The 18936-nt window shown below is 39.7% G+C and overlaps 1 long non-coding RNA gene and 1 pseudogene across 1 annotated transcript; both read left to right on the forward strand.

Annotated features, from left to right (window-relative positions):
- The window catches only part of LOC145461465 (uncharacterized), a 107493-nt pseudogene extending 95353 nt beyond the window's left edge, over window positions 1-12140 (forward strand).
- A 3295-nt stretch (window positions 12141-15435) lies between these two features.
- Window positions 15436-17812, forward strand: LOC145484483 (uncharacterized). The gene is made up of 2 exons (XR_014049022.1): window positions 15436-15532; window positions 16825-17812. It is a non-coding gene; the product is annotated as an uncharacterized LOC145484483 (long non-coding RNA).
- Window positions 17813-18936: the final 1124 nt, after the last annotated feature.

Consider the following 18936-nt stretch of genomic DNA (forward strand, 5'->3'; position numbering starts at 1 on the left):
GCCAAGATATTTTTATCCCGAATCCTACATCCCGCATTCAACATCCCGCCGTGATTTTCAGCTTATCTTGCATATCCCGCCAAGTCTACGCCAACTTCAAAATGGCATATTCCGCCAACTTCAAAATAGATCTTCCATGCATGACGTATTAGGATAATCAGTGTTATCTCGAGATATCGAGAACCCATCAAGTGGTTTTCGTAGTTTCACTTTGCATCGTCTGGTGTCTTAACCAGTTAGAATAATATAGAGCTCGATTATAATAGCCACGACCTTCAGCCAATCATGCAGTGATAATAAATCCCAAACTCAATTGTTTGTTGTGAGAAAGAGAAAGTTTTTAGTTCTGTCAATTGATATTGTTACCATGAGACGGCGGCAGAAGGAACTCAATGAAATCGTGCAAAGTAACTTATGAAATGAGGACTCGCATATAACAAACATGAAGAATTACAACAGAACGATGGCAAAAGCCATTCGTCTTTAGTTGTCGTATTTGTCTTGTGAGCAAGTCAGTTAGTTTCCATGAAAGGAAGGCGAGGAATGTAAACTTTATTCATTAATCAACTCATAGTTAGTAGAGGGGCATATAGTTTTAAAACTTGACAAACTTCAAAAGAGCAAACAAAGATGCCACGATTTATGTTGGAAGGTCCACACAGTAAACAGTCTTTCGTTTTGAGATTGTATATAATAGGCATAAACCACGTAACCGAAACTTTTAAGTTGAATTATAAAGTCTGTGAACAGAAATAATTACCTATTGTGTTTAAAGCACGATCAAGACCGAAATGAAAACAAAACCATACAACAAAGGACTTTGTTGGGCTTAATAATCATTTCAATCTATTAAATATAGTCAACAACGCAATATGCTTTAAAAGGCATTGGATTTTGCCATCAGTAATTAATTCCACTATTTAATTTGCATTTGTTTTTGCTCTTCAGTCTCTATCACTTTTGATTTAATTTCGTCCAAGGATCGAGAGACTGCACACGGTAAGTTTGTAAACTTTAAGCTGTTCGTGATTGATACTGTTTCATACACATAAAACGTGTATTTGAAAGCGATGTTTAATAGTTTCAATTTACACTGAAAGAGATTTTTTATGAATCGCGTGACTGATTTTCTTCAGTTTTTGAGTGCTGTAAGTCACGCGAAGAAATAAATCAAACGAATTCTTTTTTGGAGGTACTGTTTTGGAGTAAAAATCTGCTTAACTTTTCCCACTTGACAATTTTTACAGGAAATATTATCGTTTTCGGCGCATATTGGTTTTTGTTCCATACTAGTGACTCAGCAAAAGTGGTGAGTGCAAATCATATTTAGCTTTGTTATTCATATTGGACTGAAATCATCACGTTAACTTTCACAGTCGCTCTGCACTTTCGAGGAAAAAAAGGGGGACTTTCGCGAGCTCAATGATTGGAGAAAACGGGAAACATTAAACAGTTAAATTATCACCGTCATTTGAGTAGAGTAGCCAGAACTGGAATTAGCAGTCGCACACCAGATACATAGTTTTATTATATATTTTTTTAAAAAAATATGAATGTGAGTGAGGTCGGCTATGTTCAGTGTGATTTTCTTTTACTGATCGGACGCAATCTGCACGACCACATTTTTATTAATAGGCTAGAGTAGAGATTTTGAAGGACTCAAGACTGATAAAATAATTTTGGGATCGATAAAAAGTCATAACAATACTTAGCTAAAAAAAAAGAAAGACAAGTAAGCAGCCTCAACTTTAACGGTGATTTTTGCTGGAAAAAAAAAATGAAAAACAAAAAGGCAAATGCAACTCTAAGAAAAAAACGCATTACCCTGAAATGATCAACACGACGGTTTTCACACACGCCAAGACAACTAACTGCATTCAACCAACGGCCTCGTATCTTCATCAGTTTTCTTTTGTTTAGATTGGGACTATTTCTGCTCCCCTATGAAAAAATCCATAACAGGACTACCCCCAGCTTTGAATTCACCATTACCTACTTAGACAACCAGGTACAAAGACGTACACAAATATATTATTACTCGAAATAGCTACAAATCTTGATTCCTGTTATCCGCTTGATAGGGCCTATAGAAAGGGACGCCATGGGCATCATAACAGACATTTTACAAGCCATCTCTATTGGCTTGGTGGTTGCTACTTTCCTTCCCAACACTGATCGTGGTCTAAAGGCCATTGAGGTCTGCCAAGAATGTTTGATCTGCCTAAATCACGAAGTACTAAAAGCGGGAGAACTTTTCAATTTAATCAACATTTGCATTTATCAAACTTTTTTCATTGCGTATTGTCATATCCCTGATTATACAAAAGCCTTAATCTACGGCAGGGAACTTCTTGAAATTTACCGCAAGTGTAGTAAAAAAGACGAGGAAAGGAATCTAACAATAACAATGGCTGAAATATGTAAACAGCAATATAGATACAAAGAAGCAAAGGAACTTTATGAGAAAGCCATAAAAATCATGAGGGAAATGGGTGACAAAAAGGGAGAAGCCACTTCGTACGGAAACTTGGGAACTCTGTTATTATCTCTTTCTAAATACGACAAAGCTAAAAAATATCTTGACAGAGCACCTGCCATCAGAATACAAATTGGCGACAAAGAAGGAGAAGTAGCAGATTATGGAAACTTAGGAACTGTGTTTCAATCTCTTGGTGAATATCACAAAGCCAAAGAATATCTTGAGAAAGCACTTGCCATTACAATACAAATTGGTGACAAAGAAGGAGAAGCAGCAGCTTACGGAAACTTAGGAACTGTGTTTCAATCTCTTGGTGAATATCACAAAGCCAAAGAATATCTTGAGAACGCACTTCCCATTACAATACAAATTGGTGACAAACAAGGAGAAGCAGCATTTTACGGAAACTTAGGAACTGTGTTTGAATCTCTTGGTCAATATCACAAAGCCAAAGAATATCTTGAGAAAGCACTTGCCATTAGAATACAAATCGGTGACAAAGAAGGAGAAGCAGCAGATTACGGAAGCTTAGGAACTGTGTTTAAATCTCTTGGTGAATATCACAAAGCCAAAGAATATCTTGAGAACGCACTTCTCATTACAATACAAATTGGTGACAAACAAGGAGAAGCAGCATTTTACGGAAACTTAGGAACTGTGTTTGAATCTCTTGGTCAATATCACAAAGCCAAAGAATATCTTGAGAAAGCACTTGCCATTAGAATACAAATCGGTGACAAAGAAGGAGAAGCAGCAGATTACGGAAGCTTAGGAACTGTGTTTAAATCTCTTGGTGAATATCACAAAGCCAAAGAATATCTTGAGAAAGCACTTGCCATTAGAATACAAATTGGTGACAAACAAGGAGAAGCAGCAGATTACGGAAACTTAGGAACTGTGTTTGAATCTCTTGGTCAATATCAAAAAGCCAAAGAATATCTTGAGAAAGCACTTGCCATTGGAATAGAAATTGGTGACAAAGAAGGAGAGGCAGCAGATTACGGAAACTTAGGAACTGTGTTTGACTCTCTTGGTGAATATCACAAAGCCAAAGAATATCTTGAGAAAGCACTTGCCATTAGAATACAAATTGGAGACAAAGAAGGAGAAGCAGCAGTTTACGGAAACTTAGGAAGTGTGTTTCACTCTCTTGGTAAGTATGACAAGGCTAAAGAATATCTTGAGAAAGCTCTTGCCATCAAAATACAAATTGGTGACAAACGGGGAGAAGCCACTTCAAACGGAAACTTGGGAACTGTGTTTTTATCTCTTGGTGAATATCACAAAGCCAAAGAATATCTTGACAAAGCACTTTCCATTAGAATGCAAATTGGTGACAAAGAAGGAGAAGCAGCAGATTACGGAAACTTAGGAACTGTGTTTGAATCTCTTGGTCAATATCACAAAGCCAAAGAACATCTGGAAAAAGCACTTGCCATTAGAATACAAATTGGTGACAAACAAGGAGAAGGAGCAGTTTACGGAAACTTAGGAACTGTGTTTCACTCTCTTGGTGAATATTACAAGGCTAAGGAATATCTTGAGAAAGCACTTGCCATTAGAATACAAATTGGTGACAAACAAGGAGAAGCAGCACATTACGGAAACTTAGGAACTGTGTTTACATTTCTTGGTGAATATCACAAAGCCAAAGAATATCTTGAGAACGCACTTGCCATTAGAATACAAATTGGTGACAAAGAAGGAGAAGCAGCAGATTACGGAAATTTGGGATCTGTGTTTAACTCTCTTGGTGAATATCACAAGGCCAAAGAATATCTTGAGAAAGCACTTGCCATTAGAATACAAATTGGTGACAAAGAAGGAGAAGCAGCAGATTACGGAAATTTGGGATCTGTGTTTAACTCTCTTCGTGAATATGACAAGGCCAAACAATATCTTGAGAAAGCTCTTGCCATCAAAATACAAATTGGTGACAAATGGGGTGAGGCCACTTCAAACGGAAACTTAGAAACTGTGTTTCAATCTCTTGGTCAATATCACAAAGCCAAAGAATATCTTGAGAAAGCACTTGCCATTACAATACAAATTGGTGACAAACAAGGAGAAGCAGCAGATTACGGAAACTTAGGAGCTGTGTTTAAATCTCTTGCTGAATATCACAAAGCCAAAGAATATCTGGAAAAAGTACTTGCCATTAGAATACAAATTGGTGACAAAGAAGGAGAAGCAGCAGATTACGGAAACTAAGGAACTGTGTTTCAATCTCTTGGTGAATATCACAAAGCCAAAAAATATCTTGAGAAAGCACTTGCCATTAGAATACAAATTGGTGACAAACAAGGAGAAGCAGCAGATTACGGAAACTTAGGAATTGTGTTTCAATCTCTTGGTGAATATGACAAGGTTAAAGAATATTTTGAGAAAGCTCTTGCCATTACAATACAGATTGGTGACAAAGAAGGAGAAGCCACTTCAAACGGAAACTTAGGAACTGTGTTTGAATCTCTTGGTCAATATCACAAAGCCAAAGAATATCTTGAGAAAGCACTTGCCATTACAATACAAATTGGTGACAAACAAGGAGAAGCAGCAGATTACGGAAACTTAGGAACTGTGTTTGAATCTCTTGGTCAATATCACAAAGCCAAAGAATATCTTGCGAGAGCACTTGCCATTACAATACAAATTGGTGACAAAGAAGGAGAAGCAGCAGGTTACGGAAGCTTAGGAACTGTGTTTCAATTTCTTGGTGAATATCACAAAGCCAAAGAATACCTTGAGAAAGCACTTGCCATTAGAATACAAATTGGTGACAAACAAGGAGAAGCAGCAGTTTACGGAAACTTAGGAACTGTGTTTCACTCTCTTGGTGAATATTACAAGGCTAAGGAATATCTTGAGAAAGCACTTGCCATTAGAATACAAATTGGTGACAAACAAGGAGAAGCAGCACATTACGGAAACTTAGGAACTGTGTTTACATTTCTTGGTGAATATCACAAAGCCAAAGAATATCTTGAGAACGCACTTGCCATTAGAATACAAATTGGTGACAAAGAAGGAGAAGCAGCAGATTACGGAAATTTGGGATCTGTGTTTAACTCTCTTGGTGAATATCACAAGGCCAAAGAATATCTTGAGAAAGCACTTGCCATTAGAATACAAATTGGTGACAAAGAAGGAGAAGCAGCAGATTACGGAAATTTGGGATCTGTGTTTAACTCTCTTCGTGAATATGACAAGGCCAAACAATATCTTGAGAAAGCTCTTGCCATCAAAATACAAATTGGTGACAAATGGGGTGAGGCCACTTCAAACGGAAACTTAGAAACTGTGTTTCAATCTCTTGGTCAATATCACAAAGCCAAAGAATATCTTGAGAAAGCACTTGCCATTAGAATACAAATTGGTGACAAACAAGGAGAAGCAGCACATTACGGAAACTTAGGAACTGTGTTTACATTTCTTGGTGAATATCACAAAGCCAAAGAATATCTTGAGAACGCACTTGCCATTAGAATACAAATTGGTGACAAAGAAGGAGAAGCAGCAGATTACGGAAATTTGGGATCTGTGTTTAACTCTCTTGGTGAATATCACAAGGCCAAAGAATATCTTGAGAAAGCACTTGCCATTAGAATACAAATTGGTGACAAAGAAGGAGAAGCAGCAGATTACGGAAATTTGGGATCTGTGTTTAACTCTCTTCGTGAATATGACAAGGCCAAACAATATCTTGAGAAAGCTCTTGCCATCAAAATACAAATTGGTGACAAATGGGGTGAGGCCACTTCAAACGGAAACTTAGAAACTGTGTTTCAATCTCTTGGTCAATATCACAAAGCCAAAGAATATCTTGAGAAAGCACTTGCCATTACAATACAAATTGGTGACAAACAAGGAGAAGCAGCAGATTACGGAAACTTAGGAACTGTGTTTAAATCTCTTGCTGAATATCACAAAGCCAAAGAATATCTGGAAAAAGTACTTGCCATTAGAATACAAATTGGTGACAAAGAAGGAGAAGCAGCAGATTACGGAAACTAAGGAACTGTGTTTCAATCTCTTGGTGAATATCACAAAGCCAAAAAATATCTTGAGAAAGCACTTGCCATTAGAATACAAATTGGTGACAAACAAGGAGAAGCAGCAGATTACGGAAACTTAGGAATTGTGTTTCAATCTCTTGGTGAATATGACAAGGTTAAAGAATATTTTGAGAAAGCTCTTGCCATTACAATACAGATTGGTGACAAAGAAGGAGAAGCCACTTCAAACGGAAACTTAGGAACTGTGTTTGAATCTCTTGGTCAATATCACAAAGCCAAAGAATATCTTGAGAAAGCACTTGCCATTACAATACAAATTGGTGACAAACAAGGAGAAGCAGCAGATTACGGAAACTTAGGAACTGTGTTTGAATCTCTTGGTCAATATCACAAAGCCAAAGAATATCTTGCGAGAGCACTTGCCATTACAATACAAATTGGTGACAAAGAAGGAGAAGCAGCAGGTTACGGAAGCTTAGGAACTGTGTTTCAATTTCTTGGTGAATATCACAAAGCCAAAGAATACCTTGAGAAAGCACTTGCCATTAGAATACAAATTGGTGACAAACAAGGAGAAGCAGCAGTTTACGGAAACTTAGGAACTGTGTTTCACTCTCTTGGTGAATATTACAAGGCTAAGGAATATCTTGAGAAAGCACTTGCCATTAGAATACAAATTGGTGACAAACAAGGAGAAGCAGCACATTACGGAAACTTAGGAACTGTGTTTACATTTCTTGGTGAATATCACAAAGCCAAAGAATATCTTGAGAACGCACTTGCCATTAGAATACAAATTGGTGACAAAGAAGGAGAAGCAGCAGATTACGGAAATTTGGGATCTGTGTTTAACTCTCTTGGTGAATATCACAAGGCCAAAGAATATCTTGAGAAAGCACTTGCCATTAGAATACAAATTGGTGACAAAGAAGGAGAAGCAGCAGATTACGGAAATTTGGGATCTGTGTTTAACTCTCTTCGTGAATATGACAAGGCCAAACAATATCTTGAGAAAGCTCTTGCCATCAAAATACAAATTGGTGACAAATGGGGTGAGGCCACTTCAAACGGAAACTTAGAAACTGTGTTTCAATCTCTTGGTCAATATCACAAAGCCAAAGAATATCTTGAGAAAGCACTTGCCATTACAATACAAATTGGTGACAAACAAGGAGAAGCAGCAGATTACGGAAACTTAGGAACTGTGTTTAAATCTCTTGCTGAATATCACAAAGCCAAAGAATATCTGGAAAAAGCACTTGCCATTAGAATACAAATTGGTGACAAAGAAGGAGAAGCAGCAGATTACGGAAACTAAGGAACTGTGTTTGAATCTCTTGGTCAATATCACAAAGCCAAAGAATATCTTGCGAGAGCACTTGCCATTACAATACAAATTGGTGACAAAGAAGGAGAAGCAGCAGGTTACGGAAGCTTAGGAACTGTGTTTCAATTTCTTGGTGAATATCACAAAGCCAAAGAATATCTTGAGAAAGCACTTGCCATTAGAATACAAATTGGTGACAAACAAGGAGAAGCAGCAGATTACGGAAACTTGGGAACTGTGTTTACATCTCTTGGTGAATATCACAAAGCCAAAGAATATCTTGAGAAAGCACTTGCCATCAGAATACAAATTGGTCACAAAAAAGGAGTAGCAGCAGATTACGGAAACTTAGAACTGTGTTTGAATCTCTTGGTCAATATCACAAAGCCAAAGAATATCTTGAGAGAGCACTTGCCATTACAATACAAATTGGTGACAAAGAAGGAGAAGCAGCAGATTACGGAAGCTTAGGAACTGTGTTTAAATCTCTTGGTGAATATCACAAAGCCAAAGAATATCTTGAGAAAGCACTTGCCATTAGAATACAAATTGGTGACAAACAAGGAGAGGCAGCAGATTACGGAAACTTAGGAACTGTGTTTGAATCTCTTGGTCAATATCAAAAAGCCAAAGAATATCTTGACAAAGCACTTGCCATTGGAATACAAATTGGTGTCAAAGAAGGAGAGGCAGCAGATTACGGAAACTTAGGAACTGTGTTTAAATATCTTGGTGAATATGACTAAGCGCGAAAATATCTTGAGAAAGCACTTGCCATTAAAATACAAATTGGTGACAAAGAAGGAGAAGCAGCAGATTACGGAAACGTAGGAGTATTGTATCAATCTGTTGGTGAATATGTCATGGCTGAAGATTATATTGAGAGGGCATTGTCAATTAGTCGAGACATTGAAGACTTAGAAAAAGAGTTCCCATGTCTCTCTCATCTTTCATTGGTGAAGTTATGCCGATATAAGATCCAGGAAGCGTTTGACTGTCTGTTTTTGAGTATGAACAGAAGCGAAACTTTACGAAGTTTGTTAGGGGACAACGACGATTTTAAGGTATCGTCTTCAGATGGTCGCTATTTTCTCTACCGGGATCTTAGTGCATTCCTTTGTTTTTCGGGAAATCCGAACCATGCACTTTATGTTTTAGAGCGGGCTCGGGCTAGAGCATTAGCAGACTTGATGGCAACTCAGTATTCTCTTAAAAGCCAAGTTTCAGCTGATCCGCAATCGTGGATTGGTGTTGAAAATATTATGAAAAAAGAAAGTAACTCCCCTTGTCTGTACATTTCTTATCATAATAATGATCTGTTTTTCTGGATTCTTAAGACAAGAGGAATCATTCAGTTCCGAAGAATAACAGTGGATGAGAAACTAGTTGGTGCCGGACCAGTTGACAAGTTACATGATTTCTTCGCAAAAAGCTTTCGGAGCTTTGCTGTTTTATCCGAGGAAGATTGCGAAGATCGATCTTTAAGTGACGTTGAGAACCTCGCAGCATTAAGACTTATAGAGGAAGAAGATGAAGAAAGTCAAAACTCCGAATCGAGCGTTTCTTTGTACTACAGAGCGTTAATCCGTCCGGTAGCTGATCTACTTGAGGAGCCCGAGCTCATTGTTGTTCCTGATCGCTTCTTAAACCAAGTTCCATTTCCAGCGTTAACAGATGAAGGCGGGAGGTATTTATCAGAGAAATTCAGAATCCGCATCGTTCCTTCTTTGACGACTCTCAAGCTCATTCAGGACAGTCCTGTATACTATCACAGTCAGACTGGTGCTCTGATAGTGGGGGATCCAGTTGTCGGTACGGTGCGTTACAAAGGAACGAAAACCTGGGTTTCTAGGTTACCCTGTGCAGGAAATGAAGCAGCCAGGATTGGACGACTGCTAGGTGTTCAACCTTTGTTGGGACGGCAGGCAACAAAGCAGGCGGTACTTGACGGGCTACATTCAGTGAGTCTTATACATTTTGCAGCCCATGGTAATGCCGAAAGAGGAGAAATTGCCCTTTCTCCAGTAGGACCTCCTAACAGGGTTCCAGAAGAAGAAGATTACCTATTGACGATTTCTGACATTGCAAAAGTTCAACTGCAAGCTAGACTGGTGGTAATTAGCTACTGTCATAGTGCACGTGGGCAGATTAGAGCCGAAGGAGTCGTTGGGATCGCTCGAGCGTTCTTAGGATCCGGTGCACGGTCCGTTTTGGTGGCTCTATGGGCCATAAGTGACGAAGCAACAGAGCAGCTAATGTGTCGTTTCTACGAGCATCTTGTTCGTGGGGAGAGTGCCAGTGAATCTCTTCACCAGGCCATGAAATGGATGAGAGGTAACGGCTTTAACAACGTTCTCGATTGGGCGCCCTTTATGCTGATTGGAGACAACGTGACATTTGACTTTGGGACATAAACGGTAAGTATTTTTTAGAACCAAAACGCTTTTTTGGCGGAGGGAGGGGAGGGGCAAGCTAATAAACGTTAGCGAAACTGTCGCCATTTCATGTCATAAGTTACGAGATCCAAATCCTGCTAGACATGTCAACAACGGTTTTTGAAATCGTTTGCATTTAGAACACTCGCGCAACGATTTCATGTGTTGGTAGTTCTCTCACAGCCTCGCCCTCGCCAATGAAGCGTGAGTGTTTATGCTAACCATGTAGATCATCAACTGGACAAACAGTGGAATTTACAGACGTTTTTGTTTGATACTTTTCAGCAATAACCTCTAACAACTGAGTGCGCACTCTGATCATGAGTGTCTGTGTAGCCAAGGATTATTTTCCTGTCCTTACAGAAACGCATGGTAACAGCTACGTTTCCAGGCTTTTAAGCGTTGTAATTTAAGATTGCGCTCACATGCATCAAATAAACACTGTTTAAATTCTTGCCACTTTTTCTCCGTGTGAGATGTCCTTCGAATACAGACAATTTTGAATCAAATGGACGAGTTACGTTTTTCAAGAAATAACTCCGTGGCAAGGAACGAGAAAGGAAAGTCATAGCTAGAGATCAGAAAGTGAGTAGCCATTAGTTAAAGATCATCAACACATTGTCCGGAAGACAGGTAATGAGTATAGACCAATCGTCTTGATGTGACACTAAATTCTCAGAACTTACGTTAACAAAACTATATGGTAATTGAGTAGAGAGAATTAATTTTCTCTGAGTGTTTTTTTAAGCCTAAATCTCTTCGATTTAACCCACTGTCGCCGCTAAGCGACCTGTGGTTCAGTGTCGGTTGCACGTTAAGGGCCTACTTACATGGTGAAAAGTTGTCCCTGTTGAGAATGTTTCCCACTCACCCCTCCCGCGACCCACTGTTACCGAGCGATTATAATGTATGAAAAATTAAAATTTCCTTCTTACCAAGCCTAGAATTTGCCTTCTCCTTCAGGATAAGTGTTTGCTTGATTCCAGTTGTTTTTCACCTCGAAGTCACCTCGCGCACGACACAACTTCTGACTAGCGATTTAAACAGTGCGCCATTACTTTTAAAAAGTGTCGTTTATGGTATCATATTAAAAGTTCCATTTTTTAAATTGTTCGTGGGGATGAGTTTTCTCTTTGTGTTTTCGTCACTCAGTTTTTTGACTTTTATTAATGTCCAGGAACTCAACAAACAAAAACACAACTGAGCAGGAAAAGTACTTTGCTGAAGCGTATTGGATTGTTTGCAGATTCTGTTCATTTGCAAAACGCATCAATCACTGAGTTTAAGTAGTCCAGTTAAGAAAGCTGTGTTTGAATGCTTGATAAATGATACTGATCTCCTTGTAATACCATTTAATTTAATTTGCCTCACGCAAATATCTTGTATTACTTTAGAATATGCGCCTACTGGCGCCTCGAGAACTGATGATGACATTAGGGTAGTTACTGTCTCTATAGTTATATTAATGCGTTTGAAATTTAATTGAATCTAAATTTAGCACTAGATAGTTTTTGATGTGTGTTCTAGTGCCTCTTGTAAATAAAGTGAGATCATTTTTAACAGCACACAGTTTACTCACTATCCCCTTTCTTATCGGTTCAGAGCTGTAGTCCAGACTGGAAACCATGCATTCCTGGTTTGCCTTCACTAATCTGCAGCAGCTAAGTAAATGCATGCCGGGATCAAGGGCATGATTTCAGGGAGTTAACGCGCGGTATCTGAGTATCTTGTATATTTGCACACAAAAAATTATAAATTTTTCTATATTGTATTTTCCGCAACGGTAATTAAGAGGATCATTTCTTAGAAACAATGTAAACTATTAACCTGTTACTAACCTAGCTTACTTACACCGTACTGGGGAATAATGGCCCAAGGTCGTTGCATTACGGACAGAGCGAAGCGAGGTCCATACGATAACGACCGCGCGAAGGCCAATATTCCCCAGTACGGCTCGAGCAAGCTAGGTTAGTAAGTAGTTTATTAATAAAGTGTATTATCGACAGGCTCTCTTCTTGGGGTTCTTCGCGCCTTTGTGATCTTCTGTACAAAAGAGGAGGGATATCCGTTAGAAACAAGTACAGATGACAGATGTTTCTTCTCTCCAGCGATTACTGATGGTTTGGTCACGAGACGTTTAACCCGGTCGTACAGACACTTCACAATACCGCGCTTTACTGACTGAGGGTGGTGTGAATCATACGCTAGGTACTGATCAGTATGTGTTGGTTTCCTGTGGACACTGGTGGTAAGGCGGCTATCAGGTTCTCTGTAAACTGACGTGTCGAGAAAGGCGATCTTGCTGTTGTTCTTGATCTCCATGGTGAAAAGGATTGATGGTTATTGACTGTTCAGGTGTTGCAGGAAGACATCAACTCTATCCCGATCCAGGATGGTGAAAGTATCGTCTACGTAGCGTTTCCAGATCTTAGGCTTGCAAGGTGCGGACTCTATTGCTTGTTCTTCAAATATCTCCATGTAGAGATTAGCAATAACAGCGGATACAGGGCTCCCCATGGCTGCGCCGTCTCGTTGTTCGTAAATCGATCCGTTGTACTGGAAGTACGTAGATCTTAATACGAAATCCAAGAGGTCCGCGATTTGAACTGGTGTAAGTGTCGTGCGGTCAGCCAGGCCTGCGTCGTTCTCCATTTTTTGTAGCGCGGCTTGTACGGCGCCCTCGATCAGTACGTTGGTAAACAGTGACTCTACGTCGAAAGACACCATGATCTTGTGGTCCTGAATCTCTTCACTGGCGATAGTGGAGGCGAAGTCAGTTGAGTTCTTCACTGCGAAGTTCGAGTTACCTGCAAGAGGAGATAATACGTTAGCCAAGAAAGCAGACAGGTCCTATGTAAAGGTGTTGACACCTTTGTTGCCTAGAACAACAAGGCATTCGCACCGTCTTTAAGTCCGACACGACACCTCGGTCACACTTAGTGCGACCAAAGGACACTGTCAACCCGGCTAAACAAGATGGTGTTGTCTACAGGATTCCCTGTGAGTGCGGCAAAGTCTACATCGGGGAAACAGGGAGATCTTTGCAGGAGAGCATCAAAGAACACGACAGGGATATACGACTCGCCCGTACCCAGACCTCCAACGTTTCTGAACACACCCACGAGACCGGCCACTATCCTATCTGCAATGATGTCAAGTTTATTGATCGAGATCCTCACTGGTACACACGTAGGGTGAAGGAAGCTATTCACATAAGACTTCACCCTAATAACATCAACAGGGATAGTGGAATTGAAATTCCTGAAGCATGGATACCCACGATCAAGAAACACAACAACGGGAGAACGGTACAACAGCGGACCGCTGACGGAACAGCTACTCGCCGGAACAATGGAACAATAGGAGGATCGAAATGCACCAATCACAGCCGACTTTTGTGATATAAATGGTACCGTGCAATCAGTCGACCTTATCGCCCGAAGAAGACTAGCAGTAAGCAGTCGAAACGTCGCGATCTACATCTCAAGTGACTACAACGTGAGACAAACGATAATACACTTTATTATTGCATCTACCACGATGGATGACAACAACCTTTCCTCGACATTAAGTAGTTTATTATATGACCACCGGGACGTTCTTTCAAAAAACAGAAAATACACGTGTTATGACCGTTTCCATGGACACGGTTCTTATGGCAAAATCCCGACCCAGAAAGAACGAAACAGAACGCTGAGATCTGCTTAATAACTACCTTGCCATAAAATATAAACTGCTACTGATAACATTTGTCATTAATTATTCCGGATACTACAAAAACCTCCTCTAATAGGCCGGTAAGTCCAAGAATCAAAACTCCTGCCAGGAGTAATCTGCTAGAATTCTATTACTGACCTGCTTTAGCACATGCGTCATGCTCCTGCCGAAATTGTCGAAGTAGGACTTTACGCTATCCCATAACGAAAACAACTCTCTAATACAAACAAATGTGTATATTTATACTAGCCTTATTGTACAAAGAAAAACAACAACAGTTGGTGGGATGTTTTGTAGGAGAAGCATTACATACCAATCAAAGTCAAATTCAATCGTTCTGATATAGCTTGATTGACAGTAGCTCCAGTAAAACTTCGTTCGAATTTCCTCGATTGATAACTTGGTTTTCCAAAGTGCATCAAAGATTTTACACTCGCGAGTACCAAGTTACCCTACCAGGGGAGGGAGGCACTGAGGATAGCGACGAATGAAATCGGAATTGCTTTATTTTGTAGAGCATTTCCAGGCGTACCCATCAAGCATGCGTGAAAATACATTACGCAGGCGGGATGCGGGAGATTTTAAATAAGTTAATGGCGGAATGCGGAAGAGAAAACTGAAAAACGTTCTTCCTCTGTAAACTTCACAAACTCTCTAAACAAATTTTTTAAACCGCACTTTATGATCAGCTGTTTTCTTGGAATTTCTGGAAACACCCGAACCTGCAATTCGTACTTTTCACTTTTCAAAGGGAACCTACTGTAGTAAGTAGCTAAAATGGTATTGTTTACCCTCTCCGTTGACAATAATGTAGAGCTGTGACATTCATAAAAACCGAAAACGAAGACTTATGGCTAACTCGAAGCTGTTTGAGTCTGTGATGTCGTGGTCTGTTACAATGGAAATTAGGAAGAATGCATCGATCGCATCGATCGTGGAGAGTTTATTATAAAGTGACTGACATAGTTGGTAAATTCACATTCTCTCGCGTCTTAATCATGCGCATGAAGAATTAAAAAAGATCGAACGACATCAGCTAAATTCTTCTTAGCCTGCGAGCGAGCTCACGTTGGAGCACAAGGGCGCGTGGCATAGCAGCGAGCGAGAAATCCGGAAGCGAAGCCGCGACACGAGAAAGTAAACTTTGCGCCTCTTCACCAGCCGGATCGCATTGCTCGCATTGCTCGCAGGCTAAGTTCTTCTAAGGTCGCCCTCTGTCTTTAAAGCATGTCAGATAGGAAAAGATGTAACACACCCTAGATAGTTTTTTTCCTCTAGTCGCAGGGGAAGTAACTCAATATCATTTCAGTTTCTTGTTGAGCAATCATTGCGTGAATATCTGTGAACATGCTCAAATGTCACAAACGGCCTTATGACAAAATCACGTGAGCCCAACAATTTCGTTTTTGTCTTCACTTGGCACGTCAGATGCTGTGAAACTGATATTTTTTTATGAATGTTAATTACACGAGCGACCCTATTATGAACAGTGACACGCGGAAGTCTCTGTGCAATTTTTCTTGAGGAAAGCGGACGGCTGAACACAGACCACTGTGCAACGGTAAGTTACTCATTATTTTGTTTAAAACAATATTTGATTACAAGTTCGACTGATAAAAATTACCATACCAATTTTGCTCATTCGGGATATCGAAAAAAGCCTCCTCGTATAGTTGTATGGCCTAGTGGCTATTACCTTGAGGTCCTAAATCAAATGCTCTTGGCACCAATAATTTGGTAGCAGATTGTTCCAGTGACCCACATAAGCAAATGCTTTATTTCCCTCTTAACCAGTTTTTCGAATTTACCACATTCAGAGTTGGGAGTAGACTGCAATGAATCAATCCACCCCAAGTAGAAGTGAACACCTTAATCATAACAGGTTGATCCTGGACAGAGGTTTCTCTTCGCCACAAACAGATGTTCTATAAATACTGTCCTTCCTGTACGGAAGAACAAAAACAAAAACAAAAACAAAAACAAAAACAATATTACGTACCGCAAACACGAATTGAATCGTTCTTATATAGTTTGATTTAGCTCCATTAAAACTTCTTTCGATTTTGTTCGATCTTGATAACTTCAAAACCGCGTATTACATTAAGCTGCCGGAAGGACGAAAATACTAAATATGACGAGAAGAAAAAATATCAGGACAATTTCTTTAGACGGCCTCTCGAGGCGTATTTCCTGCCGCTTTAGACAAAATCCACTCCTCACAGTTCATTTTAGTAACACCGTGGAATTAAGAAACGATTCGCAATTTGCTGTTTGTCAATGCGTATCCCGCCATTAATTATTAAAGAGTGCATACTATGTTTTTACGAAGAAGTGTCATATTTCGGATCTCGCCTCTTGTTCAAACCCATCGCGCATTCCACCAAACCCCTGCGAAATATATATCATCCTTTTTCCTGAGTGTTTCATAGAATTCACTGTCGACCCTTTCCGATGTGAAATTCCCTGTGGTAGGTAAAAGTTATCCTTTATTTTTTGGTCTTTTCTTAACCAATTATCAATTGAATGTACTCGAGACTAATAGCAAACTCCAAGCTGTTTGGTTCTGTGACTTCAAGGCCTGTTACAACAGGAATGACGACGGATATCATCAACAGACTGACACAAATAGTAAATTTACTGGCGGTGACCCTGTATATGAGATTGTCTTTTAATACTTTGGCATTTAAAAGATTGATTAACTGAAGTATCAAACCATATTGGTCATGACGAAATTATTCCGAGCGGTCTGGTTTTTTATATCGGTAAACATAGAAAAGGTCATAAACGGCCGAAAGCAAAAATCACGTGCAGACAGCAATATCATTTATTTTGTTGTTCCGCTTATGACGTCAGATGCTGGGAAACTGAAATAGTTTTACGGATGAATAATTTGAGTGAGCAACAGAATTATTAACAGCAACACACAAACACGCTTCTGCAGTTTTCTTGAGGAGAATGGACGGCTGTATACAAACCACTGCGCAACGGTAAGTAAGTCATTGTTGTCGGCTTCGGCTAATGACATTTTACCATATCCATCGTGTTTATTCGGGATATCACGAAAACGTCCCAGTTAATTTTATTGCGTCTTGGTTAAAGCAGGAAGGTCTCGAACGAAAACCTTTCCTAGCAGTAATCTGCCAGAAGAGGATATTTGAGCTGCCTTCGCTAGCTTAAGTTATTACTACACATCCTTCCCGACTTCAGGCTTGAGCCAATAGACTGCAATAAATCGATAACACACCTTTTATTATAGTTAGGTAAGGAAGAAATTGTCCATTTCCCGACCCAAGAGGACAATACACTGAGTTCTCCTTCCGATACCTTCCTGGAGGGGGTGGGGGAGGCACTTAGAACTACGAGGAATAAAATCTGACCAGTCAGTTTTATTTTGTTTGGGCTCTTTAGGTGCATTTTGTGTTTCGTGAGCTAATAACGTATTCCCTAAGAGATCAGTTTCGCTCGCACAAAAGTACAAAATACGTTTCTCACGGGAATGCTTCGTAGTTTTCAGTTTTCAAAGGAAGTTCCACTATGGTAAGCAGCTAATCTTGTATTGTTTGTCCTCTCACTTGACAATAATAACTCGTTACCACATTCATAAAAAGAAAACACAGGGAAGGCTGAATTCGAACTTGAAGCTTGTTTGTTCTGTGATTTCCTTAGCAGAGGTCATAAATGGCTTTATCAGTCAAAGTGCACGTGCATACGGCAATGTCTTTTTCGTATTTTGTTTCTCTTTCCTCTTGTGATGTCAGATAATTTGAAACTGAAATATTTTTGTGGAACCATAATTTATGCGAACAGCACGCTATACTGTAACAATGTCACCTAGACGCCCCTCTGCAATTTTTCTTAAGGAGAGCAAACGGCTGTACACAGTCTGCTGCGCAACGGTAAGTTAGTCGTAATTATATTTTGTTTCTAACATTGTATAATTTCGGCTTCCACTGTTAACAGTTACCATATCGATCTCGCTTATTCGGGATATCCCGAAAACCTCCTCATATAATTGTATGGCCTAGTGTTTATGGTCTCGACATCCCGAATCAAATGCTTTTGCCAGCACTGCTAGTGCTCTATTAGTGACCTGCTTTAGCTAATGCCTCATGTCCCTACCAACCTGTTATGGAATACATTTAGGGTTGAGATAAGACTGCAATGGATCAAGAACACACCTCTATGATAGTCACTTTACAAAGACGTTGATCATCTCCACCAGGATTTTTCAAATGGGGGGTGGGGGGAAGTCACACTGTGTCAAAGTGACAGTACTCACCAGATTGTCATGTCGTTTTTGCCACCTGTTGTAGGTTGTTTCCTTAAAAAAGGCTTACAAAAGGGGGAGTCACGGACACCTTAGAATCCCCCTCCCTAAGCTACGCCCTTAAAGTAGAACCTAACTCTGTCACAGAACGGGCTTCTTTCAGTTACGAAATGCTGTACACATACTGGCCTCACTGTAAGGACGATAACTAATACAAATTTGGCATGTTTTGCTCTAGCAACATCACGAACCAATCAACCTCGAATTAAATCGTTCGCATATATCTTGAATGAGCTCGACAAATATAAGTTGGATTTTCTTCGATTGATAATTTGGGGGTCGCAACAAATCAAACGAGGCAACGTAGGATAACGAATGAACTCTGAACAGTAGTAGTAGTAGTAGTAATATTTTTGTTTTGTTTTGTTTTGTTTGTTTGATTGTTTGTATCTTTGTTTTTTTGTGGCCTCTAGAGGGGTATTTCGTGGTCATTGAGCTAATGCGCGCTCCTTGGAAATCACTTCACTGAAACTTTAGAGTTAACAGAGAAAATGCGATTTTCTGTTTTCTATATTATTCTTCTGTATCTTACCATGAACTCTAAAAGAGTCGCGCCTCCAGCTCGCCGAAAAGAGGATATTATCTTTCCACCAAGGTATTTTTACCCCGTACCCTTTTTTAAACCCACATCCCGGATA

Source organism: Orbicella franksi, chromosome 1 (genome assembly GCF_964199315.1).
Source record: "Orbicella franksi chromosome 1, jaOrbFran1.1, whole genome shotgun sequence".
NCBI classification, from domain to species: Eukaryota; Metazoa; Cnidaria; class Anthozoa; order Scleractinia; family Merulinidae; genus Orbicella; species Orbicella franksi.